The 16128-nt window shown below is 36.5% G+C and overlaps 1 protein-coding gene across 1 annotated transcript in view; it reads left to right on the top strand.

Annotated features, from left to right (window-relative positions):
- Positions 1–16128, top strand: part of FMN2 (formin 2) — a 153488-nt gene that overhangs the window by 67510 nt on the left and 69850 nt on the right. The window lies entirely within an intron of this gene.

The raw sequence follows: 16128 nt of genomic DNA, 5'->3' as shown, positions 1-16128 counted from the left end.
AGGTTTAACTAAATTATTTCACTAGAGAAGGATGATAAAATGTCTCTTACACTGCATTATTTCAATGCTCTGAGCAGGAATTATTAATGTATTGAACTATCACGTAGTCTAGGTCCAAGAGATGCTCTAAATGGAAAGCAATCAGGAAAGAATGACTGAACATCTGGAAAATAAGACTCAGGATTAGTTCACTTTATGGAGAGTCCAGAGGTGATCTGAGCATTATTTATCCTAACAACATGTGTGACAAGCACAATCATTTGAAACTTATAGTACCCATTCTTCACAAATATTTCAGTACCTTCCTAAAAGACATCTTACTGATTAAACAAGTTATGAGGACAAAGCAATACATGATTGGATCAAGTTATCTGGCCACTGTTATACTAGTAAGTATAAGTAAACCTGCTGCCCAAATTTGTTATTTCTGTCCATTTAAGTTGTCGGGGGAAATATTGGCTGTAGGACGATATGCAGACCTTTTTTCTGTTAGGTGGCAAGTCTGTATTTCTTTATTAAATTAATAATAAAATTATTGCAATCATTGCAGGTTAATTACAAAGTCTGAAACTTTACCTGTCACTTCAGGTTTATTAGTAGAGAATTGAAATTGTTTAAATGTTTCTCTTTTTTCCTAAACAAATATTGTGTGTGCAAATACCCAAAACGTTAACAGATTATGGTTTAAACTTCCCCTCTGATAGCCTTTTCACCACCATTTAGATTCTTCAGAGACACACCCAAGTACAGATTGGTTTGATTCAGCAGTTTTTTGTCTAGTGTACTAGCACTTCCTGAAAACTTCACACCATAATTCTGAGTCTTATTTATCTATTTCTTCTTGACTATATACTACCATATTCATTACATTATGCCTGCTGTTAGATTGTATGCTTACACGTTTTATTCACTTATAATTACTTTACAAGCTATTATTGGGAAATTATTGGGAAGGAAAACAAAGGAATACACAAAATGACTTCATAGAATACAGGCTAGAGTTAAATTAGAGCATCACACATATGTATCGCTGCAGATGTTTCTATTGCTTTGACACTGTTACTATACCCCTGGTGTTCTGTATTGAGCAGTGATTTTGGAGCCCTTGTCTGGCCATTCCTGTCAGACGCAGTTGGGGACAAAAGTCCTTGGGGACAGGCGGAGTTTTCAGTGGATGTGACATAAACCCCTGAGTTGTGGGCGAAGGTCCTGAAAACTAGTCCTGAGTATTTAAAGCATGCCTCTAGTCCTCTTTCTATCTTCTAGGATTTTCTGAAACTTAGTTTACAGCAACTAGAGGTCAATAAAGCCATAGCAACAGCTGTTAAGGGAAAAATACAACTTCAATTATAATTTTCTTTTAATATATGTACAGTAAATCAAGAAAATGAAGGCCAGAAATATTAGTATAATCAAGAAAGGAACTGAATCTTTCATGTCATATGACATTTACACTTAAAAATAAAATTATAAAATTATAATTTTATTTTCTATAATAAAAAATTTATTTTAAAGAACATAAGTTGAGTGGTTTAAATGAGGAAAATAATATTGAGTTTTCTTCACAATATTTGAATAAGCATTGACTAATTACTGCCACATTGGACAGTTTGGATAATTAAAGATTTTTGTTGTTGTTAAGAACATATGAATGTAATTTAATAGAGAAGTTTTGTAAGAAAATGTAACTGCATTGTCTGTTGTTTCAGTTGAAACCATGGGTTTTTTCTTGCAAGTCTGATCTAGCTTCGAAAGTTAGAGAAAAGTTTCACAAACATTCTTTTCTCCCAAAAGAAACAAAAAAATCCTGTACTGTTATTTCTTGTTTGTGAACTGTATATTCACTTAGAAGAGGGTTGATTACAAAATTCTTAGCATAAAGGCAACAAAACGTGTGCTGTTAGCATTAGTACCATGTATAAATTGGGTGGCAGGAGGGAAAAAAAGAGCACCTTGTGTCTCTTTTACAGCAAAAGTATTTTCCACTGGTCATACTCTTATACTGCTGAACTACACAGAGGTTCTAGCATTATTAAAATTAAGAAATCCCTATTAATTAAGAACTTCCAATAATACAGTTACATATTTTTTTTTTATTACATGAAAAGGTTTAAAAGAAAAGGATGTTTGCCACAACAGTTTGTGATTTTTCATGCATTTGTTAGACTTGGGTTAGACATTTATACATACAAAAACTTTTCATCCAAAAATTAATGTCATTAATATGTATATAGCTACTAACAATTTCAATACAAGGTAGTTAAAATGGGGACTTAGTATAATTTCAAGAAAAGTAGGTAAAACTTTATTTTAACATTCAGTGTACCAATAACTGTATTTTTATTGGTCTTTTTTAAAAAAATCAATTAAAACTATATGTTATATTAGACCAAGTGGAGATCTATCTAGCTTTGTACCTGATTGTCTCTGTAGATAATCATAAAATAAAAAGCTAAGGTGAGTGGCATTGACTGCTCATTATGTAATTTTTGTAGGTCTCTTATTGCAGTAGTACACTTCAAACTGAAAAGTTTATTTGGAACAGCCTTCATGCATGTTATCTGTTCTTTTGATTTTTCCTTGTCACCACTCTACAGCCCATGATTCTTTCTTCTCTTTGCCAAGGAGGTGACTGACTGGCTCTGCATGCTGCTTTCAAGATCTTTGTGCACCATGTGCCTGTGCCAAGAGGTCACATCATCTTCTTTCAGGCTCTGTTTTTTTCTGTGTCATTGCTGATATTTTGTTTGCCCTTCACTGCTGCTAATTTTTGAGCTTAGGTTTTCAGGGAGTTATGCAAAAAATCCCAGTGTCTTTTTAGGGCAGCAGTCGCTAATTCTGTATGTATCACAGGATTTTTACGGTCTGGGTTCTTTTTTCCCCATCTACTTTGCATGTATTGACACTGAATATTTGAGAGATCCCTTTATATGTGTTTGTGGTCAGCTTTTAAGTGGTGTCACTATCTGAGAACGCTGACGCTTCATATTCACTTCACATATTCGCTTCAACAGCACAGTAACCTGCAGAAGTCCTAGTAAGGTTTCTTTGATGCAAATTTCTACTTTGAAATCTAATCTTTCATTTTGGTAATTGATTTTCCTTTTTTTTTTTTTTTTTTGAGCAGGTTTTGGGTTTTTATTGGGGTTTTTTTTTTTTTTGGGTTTGTTGGTGTGGGTGCTTTTAATCCAAGCAGATGTTTCTTCTTATACCACAACAGCATAGTTTTTTCTGTAACCTTAGGTAAGGATAGTGAGGAGACTTTTGCAAATTCAGTATTAACCTGATCATTCTTACCTGGGCCTTTATGGACACTCCATTAAAGCAGTACTACTTAATTTGTTGCTCGTGACTGCCTACTACAAATTGTGTTACCTTGCTTTCTCTTTACATTGGTTTAGCTGTATGTTCTTAAAAAAACCTGTTCTGTATAACACATAGGCATTTTCCAGGCATAAAAATCAGACTGACTGGTTTGTAGTTTCCAGTATCATCTGAGGAATCCTCTTAAAATTTTTATTTGTATGTTCTGAAGCTTGTTCAATTTGAGACAGTGCCCAAAACATATCACTTGAGAAGTACAGAACTTGTCTGAGCACCTCTTTGACCTTTTCTGTGGTTGCGAATCCTTACACAAATAGTTTGTTTAACCTCTTCTGATTCTCTTTCTTTTGTGCTCTTTTTACAGCCAGATTATCTGCATGCCCAGCTGTTTCCTGTCAGGCTTCATACATGTGATGTGTTTGAAAGCAGTTTTATTACTAGCTTTATGCATTTGGCAAGTTGGGTTTAGACCTTTTTGTTCTTGTCCAAGAAGTTACACTGAACTTCCAAGACTTTGCTTTTTGTTTTCTTTGGTTGATTTCCACTTTTGAAGAGTATCTTTTATTTACAGGTGTCTCCCATGCTCTTATACTTAATCGTATATGTGATTTTGAGGAGTAGGAATATTGAGGTTGTGGAAAGACAAGGGAGGGAAAAGGGTGCATTTCAATTTATCAGTTGACTTTTTCTCTGTGGCTCTAATGAAGTGTCTTTAAGTTTTCTTCTGACCTTCAACCTTTCTTTAGCCTTTCAACTATCCTCTCATTTTAAGCTAATTTCTGGTTGTAAAATCTAAATTTATGGTGTTACTCCTAAAAGTCTTATTCCCTTATCCTATGGAGAAATTTTGTTAAAGGCTGGTTCGGCATCTCCAATCGTTTTGTACTTTATTCAGAAGTCGATCAAGTGTTACTTCGCCTCTTTTGGTACATCTGCCTAGCTGCTTTGAGTAGTAACTCTGAGGCTGTAAAATTTAGATTTGAATGATGGCTCAAGAAATATGGCTAACAGATGAAACCTTATGCTAGTATGTTTACTATGTGGCATACTGGCTTACACATAAATGGTAAAATACCATTTAGGAGTCATTATTAAGCTGCTTGTTGAGTGATCTTTAAGAGGGCACTGTGTTTTTTCTGTTCAGGGGAGAACTTCCTCCATAGGGAACGCGGTACATCTTTTACACCCAATTGCTTTATCTTACCTGGCTAATGCTCCCTTCAGTACTTGCTGCCTGCCTTCTGCTGCGTAACCCTTTATTGCACCATGTACAGCCTTACATTGGTAGTGTCACGCTGATTATCGTCCTTCTGTTCCACTCGGAACAGCCATTACACCCACCAGTAAGTACAAATCTTCCCTTCGCAGATGTCAGATGACTCACACATCATTCACACAGCCTGGCCTTTCCCCGTTGATCTCGGCTTACCTGAGCCACCGCTCCGCCTCCCCTCCCTCTCTCAGGCCCGCTCCGCGCTCCTCGCCGGGCGGGGCGGTCGCGGCCCTCGCCCATCGCGGGGCTTTCGCTGCCTGCTCGGCCTAGCATGGCCGGGCCCGGTCCCCGCTCCGGCAGCAGGTGGCAACAGCGGCCCGCGCTGCTGCCGCCGCCGGGAGCTCCGCCGCCCTTCCCGGGAGACGCCGGCCCGGCCGCCGGCAGAGCGGAGCCGCTGCCGCAGCGCCCGGGAGGCGCCCGGCCGGGCAAGGAACTGGGCCCTGCGGCTCCGCCGGGTGCTGCCTCCCGGCACCGACCTCACGCAGGGAATAGGTCCTTTAAACAGTAGCTCCGAGTGCGAGGAAGAGAGAGCGTGATTCGAAGATGGTAGAGTGGCTTGTTTGCTGTGTCCGTGCATCATCCATGATAGGGAAGGGTAAGGAAGAGTGCTGGAGAAATCATGGTTTTTTCCTTAGTCTGAGTGCCCACTGCTCCCCATGCTGCAGTCAGTATGTTGGTGTTCCTGCACCTGTCACTTTATGAGGTACCTGGATTTCTCCTGCTTACTGCTTTCTTGTCTTTCTCTTGCTTTATTGTTATCCACCGGCAATGAAAGATCAGGTAAATTTCTGTTGTTCTGCTGTTTCACATAAAACCTCCCCAAGCAATGGGTGTGCAGTTCTGTTTCAGTGTAGTGTGTTTTCTGTTGTTAGTGAAGTCACGATTGCTTTTGCTACCTAGACACAAAACATAGCTCAGTGTTACTGAACTGAAACAATATTGCCTCCCATAATCTTAAAGTCAGTAGGCCAAAGCTAGTCATTATACTGTAATAAACATACATATGTGGTTCCAAATAACTTCTAGGGTTTTTTCTTTTAATCTATGTATTTTGGCTTTCTGCGTAGATGGGCATTTGGGTTTTGTTTTTATCCCAGCCTTATTTCCTTGAATTAATACCAGCTTTTGAGAAATGCTTTGGAGTATGAAAAAAGATGGAACTTAAACCATACACAGGCATCCGTCTGCATTCAGCTATAACAGTATTGTGATTTGAATTAGTAAAACTGTGTCATCTGTCATGTACCTAGCCAAAAATCTTTTTGCATTATTTTCATAATCCCACCACACTTACAACGTGGTGTCATAAGATCACAAGATCATTACATCACTTTCTTAGCATCTGTAGCTCCTTAGTACTCTAACTTCAGAATATTTGGTGAAAGGCTTAACGTGCCTTAATACAATGAAATCCCTGGTGTGTTTATCCAGACATCAGACGGGGCAGACATGTAGAATACTAGGCAACAATAATATACTCTCTGCAGTGCCAAAAATAAAATTTTAATTTGATTTGGAGAATAAATTTGAGGGTATGTGAATTTTTTTCAGTGAGGTACTACCACCATTTAACAGAAGGATAGAGAAATTTAGATTTGAGGGAAAACTTCTCAGTTGTTTTGTTTTCATAGTTCTGGACCAAGAAAATTAGCATTTTGGGTTGTGACTAAAACACTTTCTTGTACAGCAATTATAGGTAAAGGAGGACCTGCTTTGCATGATGGTTAAAACCCTGTATGTTTCCACACATTGCTTCCTAATTCTGCTAGTGTGGATAGTGATATCGCACACAACTGGCTTGCTGAAACCATAAGCAAGGAAAACTTGTTTCTGAGTGGTAATAGGTGTCTTCGTGGCTAAAAGAACTTGCAGTACTTTCTGTTGTAAATCATCAAATAGTAACAACATTCCGTGTAGTATGTGGAAAATGGTTTAAGCTTGCTGATGTTACAGAAGACTGGTAGAGAATTTCAGAGAGACCTAGCAAAGGGCAGACATGCAGCTCAAGTCTAGGTTTTTAGAAAGAGCATTCTGAGCGTTTAGTCTGGCTGCTAAATAAGGCGAGTTATGTAATATTGCCTGCTAATTTCGGCCTCAGGCTATTAGTCTGTATAAATATGAATATTTTAGCCGTATAAATGATCTTGAGTTCCAGCTGAAAATATGACCCTTCAACCTTTTGCTTTCTTTGAAGTTGCTGAAGGTTTTGCAGTTGGCTTTGGTGAGTCTAGGATTTCATAGAAATTCTTTAAGTGATGGAGAAGTCATATCCCATGAAACATTGTTCAAGAGGTTGAGTTCTCTCACTTTTAGCACTTTAAATATGCTTTCCATAGTGAATTTGCCAGATTAATTTACAGATACCCTTCATTCTTTCATGCTTTTGGTCTGTGAAATTACAGAGCCATCTACTTTCAGGTATCTTGTCATGCAGGTATGTAATCATGTAGCTTCTTAACTTTGTCTAAGTTAAATAGATCAAACAATTCAATAGACAAGTTCTTGAGGTTATTCTGCTGTCTCCTTTGTTGGTCTTTTTAATACTATACTGTTTCTAGCTTTAGTTCAAAACTTGCTTTAACTTCTAGCCACTCCTTGAGAGTTTTAGATAGTCATTGATCATGATTACGAGTGCAATTAAAGCAGATCTTTGGGAGAGTTTTGGTCTGCTCAGTAAAAAGCAGCTCTCCCATTACTGTTGCCACCTGGATTTCATTGAGGATTAATCACTATTTTTAATATATTTCTTTTCAATGTTGATAAAGATATTTGCAGTAAACTGGAAGCACAGTCCGATGAAAGCCTAAGATATTCTCTCTTTTGTGGTAATGTTTCAAGAGCAATTACATTTTCAGAACTATGAGCTGAGCAGTTATTAGCTCATTTAGTGTTGACAAATAATTTAGTGTAAGTATTCTAAACTGCCACCCAGACACGCTGGGAGCTCCATTAACTATGCACTAACTATGGGTAAATTGGGAGGAAAAAAAGCTAGGATCCTAAGTTAGCTGCTTACTGCAGAGAATCTATTATTTGGAAAAAAATGTGTCTTAGGTGATAGCCTGCTAACTTTATCAAATACAGCAGTTCACTGGTGAATGGTTCCAGATAAATTTCTTCTTCTTCCTTCTCCTCCTGCATTTTGTTTAAATTTATTATTTATAATGAGCTCCCTAAAGCAAGAAATAAAAAGCTTATCTCTGTTTATGGACTGCACTTCTCAGAGTTAGACATGACTTTGTTTACTGTGAACTATTCTTATAGAAATAGATTAGGTAGGATTAAATCAAAAGCCAGCAAATTTGAATTCTGAAAAAAATCCACACATAATTCAAAGTCTCAATTAGTTTTGAAGCCTGAAGCTTCATTTGTATTCCAAATAAGTGTTGCTAATTTCTTCCATTTGCACAATCACTGGTAAAATTAGCCTGGTCTTAAAGCCATTGAAACCAAGATTGAAAGGCATTACGACCTATTTGGATATAAAAGAAAAGTATAACACACAGGAAACCCAAATTTTATGTCACCTAAATCATTAATTTAAAGCTACAAATCATGTCTGTCTTCAGACAGATTGATACACAATGCCAGACCTACTGCATATGTGCTTTTGTAGCGCATGTGTTTGTACAGTTTGTTTTTATAACGTGCACTGTAAATACATACATATATATATATATAAATAAATACACATAAACATCCCCAAAATATATTCCTCAGATATCATGTTCTAGTAGTCTGCCCCCAAAAATATATACTTGACAGGTATGACAATCTTTCTTTTGAGAGCCTCTAAGTGAAATGCCTGTGGCATGCTGTACTAGCTTAACCAGACAGTGAAAAAACTTAGTACAAACTGATACTGAAATAAAAGCCATTGGGGTTTTTTATAGCAACAATTATATTTTCTGTAACAGACATCTTACATATAAAATATACCTATATGCCAATATTAATGTTATATTGAAATCTTGTTCTTGAAACACTTCAAAAATACATCTAAGGGTCAGGAACCCAGCGAACAGCCCCCTACTATAATCATAAAGCACAGTTATATTTTTTTTAAACTTATTTAAATGTGTATTATATAATTAGAATTTGTATACTATGTTAAGCCTTCAGTAGTGTTTTGGGAGTTATCATAGTGATCCTTTTCAGTTTGTAGAAAATCTTGAATCTTGCCGCTCAGTCTCACACTTCAAATGCACTCCCCAATGACCAGCCCCGGCAGGTTCATTGAGACTGTTTGCTCCTCTATGCACTGTAGTTTAAAATACGCATAATCTGGTAAAATGCCAGTCTTTTCTCAACCTTCCTATATTCCACACCCATGGTTTTTTCACCTGCTAAATTCAAACAAATCTTATCTAAACAATTAAGATAAGCATTGAAGTAGTCTCTATAGTCAAATCAGCAAACCTCTCAAAGCCAGAACTGAAATACAATATCTCTAAATTAAACAGTCTACAATGGCAATCATGTTTGTATTTAAACATTTTATTCTGAAAGGATTACAGCATTGCTCTCCACTTTTTTTCCCCTGCCTAGACAAGAAGGCGACATACTGAGTCAAACAAAATATATTTGTTCTCTATGAGCTGAACTTGCACACTTTTTGTAAACAAACTATATAGGTGTATGAAGTTTGACTTCACATAATCAGTAACTGCTGTCCTTAACAAAGTAGGCACTTGTTTGAAATGTATGTCATGTAACTGTTTATATTAACTGTGTACAGCTATATAAAATCTGGTGCTATATTTTGTTGTATGTGTGAATATATATTTACATGTATGTAGAAGACCTCTATTAATACAGTTTTTGTATTAGGGATACAAGTTAGGGAACAGAACAACTGTCTAAAAGTTGTCTAAAAGTTGAATTATGTTTAGAAGAGAAAAATTATGCCAAAGATTTAGTCTTTTCAATGAAGTCTTCTACTTTTGTTGCTTCAAATTTTGCAAAACATATTAATACTTAATTGATTCTTATTTTATTGCTTCCAAGAAATATGGGTGCATGTTCTTGAAGGTATTTAAAACTTTTAAGTAATTTAAAAACAGTCTGAAGGAGCAGCTCAACCTAATCCATGGCTTCTGCTTGGAAATTTAGTTTACTGTTCTGGTTTCTTATACAAGCTTTAGATCAAGGTGAATTACTGCCACAGTAAAACTGTGTGCAAGCAGTTCTAAGTGGTGTCTTGCCTCTGATCCATGCTGTATGTACCTGTGTTGAAGCTCCAGTCTCCCTAGTGCTTTGTGCACTTCTAACATTGTCGGAATGAAAATTTTGTGATATACCTGTCTATTAAGATATACTCAAAGGTACTGAGGGCAAGAAGGTAAGTAATAATGTGAAAATATTAATTTATGGTAACTCAGTGCGAACATACCCCACCTACTAATTTTCAGTGGAGTTGGGGGGTGGTTTGCAAGCTACACAAGTCATGTTTAAGAATTCTTTTCTTTCACTTATTTTCTGAGGATCTTTAAAAATTATACAGTCACGACCCTTGTGGGATTGCCACAATTTACATTAGCACAGGGACATAAGGTTTTAGTACTTTTGTGTAAACACAACATTTATTTCAAAGAGCTTCATTTGGTATTTAACTTTCTGCATTGGAGATTCACATTTCTTTTACTTAAGATAAAGAAGAATCCCAAGAAAGTAGCAGTAGTTGTCAAGTTGTTGGAACTATTACATATAAAAATATTACCGTGTAATTTTTAGATTAATTATGTCAAAAGTGATATGAAGGAAAAAAAATTGGGGTGGGGAGAAAGGGGGTAGGGGGGCAGGATTGTGGGAAGGAGGGGCTAACCAAGGGATATGAAGTTTAGAAGTTGTGGGTTTTCTGTGTAACCAATATGAGCCTGAAAGTTTTGCAGATTTGTTTCTTTAAAAATATAAATACTAAGTATTTGTTTTATGTAAATCTGGGTTTATTTTGCAAGTAACTTGATATTACTTCCAAACATAATCTTTATAGGAGCAAAAGAAGTCATTGCAGTTTGATCACCTTCTTAGGCTCTTTTGGCTCTTTTGTTGATGAGAACACTGATGCAGGTGTTTTGTCTTCTGCTTCTGAACTGAGCAGCTCAGCTCTCAGTCATTACAGTGAACCTGATGAAATTGTCTGCATTGAAACTTTTTTTCCTGGGTCACTTGTGTTTGCATGTGTCATGTTACATTTTCCTCCAAAGACACCTGTCAGAGAAGACTTCCATTCTGTATTCACAGACCAATTCTGTATGTATTCTGTATCTATTTTTCTTTGTTTGTTGATAAAAGCATAAGTTGATCAAGCTATATATCATCTGACTTGTTTTTCTTGTGTCAGAGTTCTCCAATTTTTAAGGATTTTCCAGTATGCTGATTTTCTAATGGTGTTGGATTTTGACCACTTTCAATTTATTGCCTTTACATTTTTCTTGAGGAAGCTATTGTTTATAATGAACTCAGAAAAATAATTCAAGGAAGATCATTCAAAGTGACACACTGGATGTGTTCAAATACTTACATGCCTTTTTTTTCTTGCAAATACCCTTTTTAGGTAATTTAAAATAATTATAAGTCCTGTGAAATCTGGTTGAATGAATTGTAATGGTACCGTTCTGCCTAAAAAATTATGTAGCAGTTTTGAGGCTCTAATTATATAAAGCTTACTGTTTCTATATTTTTATGTATTGATATAGGTTCTTAATAACAACAGAGTCAATGTTTTGTTGTAAGACTGGTTGATGCCTTTTCAGTTTTTTTCACTCTTCAGCTTACAGTAATATTCCTGGGATACAGATTATTTCAGTGGAGTAGAAATATCTGGGGATCAAAGCCTGGAAAAAGTACCATGGAAGTTGGAACTTCTCAGTATCCTATAATCTTGCCATGTTAGAGCCTCATGAATGGTGTAACAGCCCAGATGAGTGCCACACACAGAACTATGTGGTAAGAGTACTGTGGTTAGTTGCTGCAGAAACAGGAGGTCCTTCACTCAGTGAAGAAGAATGGATCTTCCTTTGTATTTTGCTATACTGACCATCTGTTTCTGCCATTTGTCAGAGAAGTTGTGAAGTCTTGCAGAAACTCCTGTTGTTCTTCTGGAGAAAGAGAGCAGATGTGAGAGTGGGGAGGCAAAGATGTGCAGGAGGAAAAAAGGAGTGGCCTCTTGAAGCAATACTGCTTGGTTTTTGGAGAGTCACAGAGAAGTCAGTTGAGGTGGAAATCAGCAGGAAGGACTTGGATGGGTGGTTTGCTTGTTTGTATCCCTGAAGGATGGATCTGAGAAGGGCAGTACAGGTTCAGATGTGATTTTAATTCAGCTACTACTTCTTTATGAGGACTTAAACTGTAATCTGTTATCAGTCAAGTAGGATTTGGAAAATGCTTAGTCAGTTTTTTGGGACACAGCGGTGGTTCCAGGAGGTTTCAAGAAGGAGACGCTTAATTTTAGATGGAGTCCAGAGACAGAAAAGCTTAGGAAGCATACTTGGAAAGGCCAGAGAAATGGAGTGTGATTTGAAACCTGCCCTGAGAAAAGGGAAGGCTAAGACTAAGAATTCAACTGAATACCACTTTTCTGGAAGTCATCCATATGTGATTGTGCTAATGAGAGTTTTATGACACAAAAGTTGGATCCAAAGGGTCTGGTTTATAACACTTTTTTTTCTTTATGAAATTCTGCTCAGTGGGAAACTTTGAATTTTGGCCTTTTCATTTTAAAAGGAAATTCCAAGGCTTTGGACTTTGAAACAAGACTTTGAAACAAAATAGGGTTTCCAAGGAGTACCCAGCTGGAGGAAGTTGTCTTTTCTCTAACAGCTTATATAAGTGGTACTGTTGGTGGATTTAGATTCATAGCCACAGGGAGATGGGGTTAGCTGTGTCTGCGTTGCCTATCGGCTTTGGTTTAGTGGCAGCTCCTAGATGTATGAATATCAACAGTGATCTGTCTAACAAAGGAAAAAAAGTACAGCAACTTCCTTTTATAGTCTTCCTGACAATACACTGGGCATCCTGCAGCTTCCTCCTGATGGTGTGTTCTCATACATTTCCTCTTCAGGATTAAATGCTGGCAAAAAGGTTGATCTTGTTGTTGGATTGGTTGCTGTCTTGCCCTGAAGACTTTGGGGTTTGGTTTATTTTTTCTATTTTGCTTTGTTGTTGGTTTACTTTTGGGTTGTTTTTTTTTAATTTTTAAATTATGTCTCTGTTTTAAATTGTCTTCTGTGTATATGGAAGATGTGTCAGTTTTCAGTTCAAATATGCCTCTGAATATGATCATGTGCCCTAATCTCGCTTTTTTACATATGTTACTCACAAGCAACATATCTTCCTGTCAGGGGGTGAAACTTCTACACTTGAAAATCCATTGATAGTAATAAAAATAGTAAATATTTTTCTCTCTGCTTGCATTTTTTTTTGTTTTTCTAGCTTCAATCTAATGTCTAAATTGGCTTTTCTAATGTGAGATTGTGTATATATATATATTTAAATTCAGTTTATATATATATTTAAATTCAGTTTATATGGTAGAAATACAGAATGGAAAGAAAACTGTTCCATTCTGCTATAATTTTAATATTCTGCCATTAGATAATAAGATGAAATTTCTGTCACAAATATACCAGTTTAGATTTCTGTGTAGATCGTAACCCAAACAGTGACAATATCAGGAAAGCTGAGGAGCAACAATAGTTCCCCAAACCCTTTGATTTGGCTATAAATCCTTTGAAATTTCTTCTTCTCTGTTGTTTATAGTATCAACTAATCATTTTTGATTGATCCCCAACCCCTCATTTTACTAGGTGGATTTTTTGTAGGCATCTGTTGACCCTGGCTTGTTTAAATGGAAAAAGAAATTGTTGGTTTGTAACAACAATTCTGTTAATTTTTTTTCTGTGGTCATCTGGACATAGTTGGTTCAAATTTGATTTAATCATATCTATGTGTTTATATATATACATAATAATATATATGCATCAAATAATTTTACAGTGTTAGGGCTTGAAAGTAAAGCTGATTTAATTGGCAGCAGTGGCAATAGGAATGCAAGAAAATAACAAAACTGAGATCTTGACAGTAAGAACTAAATTCCTGGGTCTGAAGTGATTAAAGTTCTTTCTGTTAGAGCAAAAGCCAATAGATATTCTTTACATTTATAGTAGTCAAGGCCAGGAAATTTCAATGTCAGCTTTGAAACAAGAAAAAATCACTTTCTAAACCAGTGACATGGGTGAAAATATCCAGCGTCTGCAAGACTAATACAAACCCTTCTCCAGTTGTTTCCATCAGAGTATACTGGAACTGCAGCATGGCTAAAAATATTTTCATACGAGGAAATTAATCTTTGTCTGTGTTTCATCATTCTATTGCCACCACATATGGAATCCTTTGGTTAGATGTTTGTGTAGTCATGCTGATTGTAGGGGGCATGTTTAACTAGTAAGCTTGGCTACATAAGGAGACATCATTGGTTTTTTTCAGTTCAAATTGCCTAGATAATTGAATTAAATATGCAATCGTTCTGATTTATGTTGCCAGCTATTGTGTTCTGTATGACAGTACTGCAGGTTTGCCTAAGAACAGAAGCTCATATCCTCACCCCTCAGAGTATGGGGAGCACACCTAAGGTGTACATGGAAAAACCCTAGTGAGATGTTGGAGTGCTGCTTATGAACATATATAGGTTTAGTTGAAACATAGAGAAATATATTTCACTTTGGAGGCAGAGACTTGAAGGATATATCCTGGGATCTAATTTCTCCATGTCCTTGTCTCAGACTGATTTGTTTTAAGCAGCTCCCTGAAGTATGTACACTCTTCTGCATACCTGTTTTGCTGAAAGTACACAGACCTGGCACCATTGTGTTTGCCAGGCATTTTCTTATCTCCTGCAAGCATTCAAACAGAAGTGTTCTATTGCTCCCTGAGTAATCCGTGGGTGATCTTAACATTGAGCAAAAGTCAGGGCAGGAACTTATGTTGAATTTTTTAGTGCAGGAGTGGACAGTCTCTGGAAGGAAGGGGGGTGGAGTAGGGAGAAGACAGCCACAACTCCAAATAAATATTTGAAGGGTTGTAAGTGTGTCCATATATGAAAACATTGCATAAGCATAAAAGTGCTGAAATGTTAGATAGTATAAACTGAGTTTCATAATATATCCTGTGTTTTATAAAGCTGTTTGTATATAGGCTTTGATGTTAGTATTTTCTTAAAGTCGAGCTCTCAAACCTATCTTGATCCAGTTTCTATTTGCGTGCTACTTTTAATGTCCAGTTCTACAAGGCAAATTTGGCACATTTTTAAGGATACAGGTAGTCTTATTGAGCAACAGGGCTTATTAAATACAATGTATAATACCATGCCCTGTGTAGAGGGCATCTTTAAGTCTCTGTTGCAACAATTATCCTTGGATGATGGAGGGAGGGAAGTTTAAAAATACTGCAAATAATTAGTGGCAGATTTTTGCATATGCCCCCTACCCCAAAAGAAAACAAAAAATATGTTGCTTCCTGATCTGTTAACTGTTACATAGGCTGCTACATTGCTTTCTGGTAAGGGAAAAATAGAAAAAAACCCCATATTATTTCTGAAAAAATAAAGAATTTTAAAATTATTTTTGGTTTAGTCCTAAAAGTTAGCTTTGTGCTGTGCTTGGAGATACAGTGTGACCTGCTTAGTTTAATCAAGGTCAACAATTTTTTGTTTATAATTTTCTTATACTGCAACTAAAACTATGTCTCAGGCCTGGAAAGGGGAAACATGATAAGTCCCAGACTCAGAGTGCTATCTCTAGATGGCAATCAGAAACACATGAGCTTGAATTATATTCTGTAGTCTTTAGGTGTATACAGAATTTCTCTGTGACTGTTAAGGACATGGATTTATAGGACAAAAATTAACTTGCTGCAGGGTCTCTATCTCTGATCAATGTTGCAATTTCTAGATTAATCTCATCTGGGGAGTCATCCAGCTTATTGTACAAGTGCACTCACACACCACACACACACAAAGCCCATTACTGAAAAAAGGGTACAAATTAATGACGTGCAAAGAAGGAAGAGACTGGTGTAGTATGACAAAAATTATTCACTGCCATTGCATATATTCTAATGCAATATTCTAAATTTCAAGATCTGGATGAGGAAAATTGGATTTATATAGCTTTTAAATGAATGGTCACTGTGCTTGCAAAAATATGTAAGAGGAAGGCTGAAAAGCACTATTTGAAAATAAATCTTTGTATTTGCTGAGAACAGTTTTTCAATAGTTAGTACAAATATTTCCTGTGCCTTGTGAAATGTTTCTATAGCAAGTGGGGGGGGTCAGGGTTCCATTTCTATATGTGTGTACCTCTTAATGGTTTTTGTTTTTTGTTTTTTTTTTTTTTTTTTAAATCCAGGTTAGGTAGTAGAAATCACTCTATTTGAGCTGTTCCACTGAGGGTTTTTGATGCTGAAAAAAATACAGTATGTGTGTGGCGCCAGAAATGGTTGGGAACAGGAAAGGCATATTTTGTATCCATGCT

The sequence above is a fragment of the Onychostruthus taczanowskii genome, unplaced genomic scaffold (assembly GCF_017590055.1).
Source record: "Onychostruthus taczanowskii isolate IOZ18803 unplaced genomic scaffold, ASM1759005v1 scaffold78, whole genome shotgun sequence".
Classification (NCBI taxonomy): Eukaryota; Metazoa; Chordata; class Aves; order Passeriformes; family Passeridae; genus Onychostruthus; species Onychostruthus taczanowskii.
Note: the sequence above shows the minus strand (reverse complement) of the source record. Positions and strands in the feature narration are given on the sequence as shown.